At 43.5% G+C, this 2,113-nt stretch overlaps 1 pseudogene; it reads right to left on the reverse strand.

Annotated features, from left to right (window-relative positions):
• Positions 1 to 330: 330 nt before the first annotated feature.
• On the reverse strand, positions 331 to 1,143 carry LOC101587005 (annotated as a pseudogene).
• Positions 1,144 to 2,113: the final 970 nt, after the last annotated feature.

Raw genomic sequence — 2,113 nt, forward strand, 5'->3', positions numbered from 1 at the left:
ACTTTCAACACTTTTTAAAAGCTCTTTTGCAGAGGTCGAGACCTTTTTAGATGAACTACATAGGCAGTAGTGAAGTTGAAGGGAAGTCCAAGTACTGCATCCTACTTTAATGACGTGGGAGGAAAACTTAAAGTGTTCTACTATAAACTGCCAGACAAAATGCACCTGAAAGGTTAATGAAGCACAGTAGCCCTCGCTAAGTAAATGATGAAGTGTGACTGCCACTCCGAGTTCTTACATCATGAGTGAGAATTCAGTTTAGGGGAAATAGTTTAATGTACCTTTCAGAAAAAAATACATTAGCTTTTCCCACCACAAATGGAACAGTGGCTATGAAGTCCAATGCCACCAAGTCACCTTCATTCTGTGCCATACAGCTGAAAGCAAATCCAAGGCAGGACGCACATCCAGGATGGTGAACTGGTAGTCCTTTTTCATTTCACCACCATCACAGTAGTCGATCCGGTATCTGACTTCTGTCCTGCAGTGGTTGATGATCCAATGCCGGTTGAAAGGCAACTCATAGCTCTTCCAGGAATGAATTCTTGTCCTTGGTGAATAGTGTTTTGCCTTCCCTCTGAATCAGATCAGTGATGGACCACAAGGACACCCTGAAGCATGAAGGGCTTCCCATTTCAAAATCTCCTTCCAGGCCTGCCCATTAATCTCACTGTGAATCTTAATATCATACATATCTTTCTGATTAATATCCTCATCCTCCCACTTCCACCCTCTCCTTAATGTTACATTCCAGAACATCTGTTTTGAAGGATAAACCCATTTTTTTTTCTCAGAATCTGCTCTTAGAATGGATGATTCTTTTCCAACTGTAGACAAAGGAAATGGCTGATCTGGGGCTGGTATTTGATTAGGCGGTGGCATCAGATTTGAAGGATCCAGGTTCTCCTTAGTCACTCTGGCACCAGTAACGGGACACTCCACATGCTTGTATGCTTGATCTTGGTGGGCAGGCACAGAGTAAGTTTTGCTGTCACTAGGTGGACCAGATGGTTTCTCACTTAATGAACAGCCTTGATGTTTCTTTGCATGTACTGGGCATCTTGAAGGCAGTAATGCTGTCTGATGATCTGAAGCATTTGAGTTCTGAACTGCAGCACTGGGAGTAGATCCCGACTAAAACATGGCTAGAATCAAAGTGTTGACTCTAAACATATTTATTTATTTATTTATTTGTTTGTTTGTTTATTTATTTTTGGTAGAACCAGGGATTGAACTCAGGTCCTTGTGCTTGTCAGGGAAGTGCCTGAGCAATCTCCCTGGCCCTCCAAACAACTTTAAACATCCAGTTCATGGCTCACTGCTGTCACTGTGGTCACAGCCAGTGTTTGCTTCTTTCCTTGCTTTTCAAAAAAGTGATTGTTTAATTTACTGAGAACAGGAAAAAAAATTCCACATATGCAGCAGTATTTCATCTATACTTGGTGGGGGTGGTCTTGTGTCCTGCTCTAACCTCTCTGCAAATAGGGTCGGTTATGGTTTAGTTATCAAAGTCTCCCTCCTGCCTCAAGTCTCATGGGTTCAGAAGTGCAACTTTTGGAGTATGATTGGATCAGGGGTATGTTTTATGTGTCAGTGGAGGCACCCAATGATTTTTGTAGCTAAACATACTGTTAGGAGGTGGGGTTGGGCTGGAATGGGGGTCACTGGGAGTGGAACCTGGAAGGCCATCTTCTTGCCCTCTCTTTTCTCTCTGATTCTTAGCTGCTGAAGTTTGAGCAATTTTTCACTGCACTGCTCTTCAACTTTGTAAATACAGCCTTGGAACCAGCAGACCACAGATGGACTGAAACCTCTGCACATGTGAGACACAATAAATCTTGTGTCCTTTAAATTGCAGGTGTGAGATATTTTGTCCCAGTGACTGGAAAGTATCTAATACTGGGCCTTTACACCACAGAGCTGCCTAAGATTGCTGGTGTTGGTGAAGGCTTTGGCTACGTGTGCTGATGTTAGCTAGGAAACGACCCACATAGTCTTAGGGGTGCACTGGGGTACATGCTGTGGCTGGTTATGATTCATTTCTCTGCCTGACACTGGGGCAGCTGCAGAGTCCGACCATTGAGCAGTAGTTGTGAAACAGGTGGTGAACATA

The sequence above is a fragment of the Octodon degus genome, unplaced genomic scaffold, assembly GCF_000260255.1.
Source record: "Octodon degus isolate 3935 unplaced genomic scaffold, OctDeg1.0 scaffold00030, whole genome shotgun sequence".
Classification (NCBI taxonomy): Eukaryota; Metazoa; Chordata; class Mammalia; order Rodentia; family Octodontidae; genus Octodon; species Octodon degus.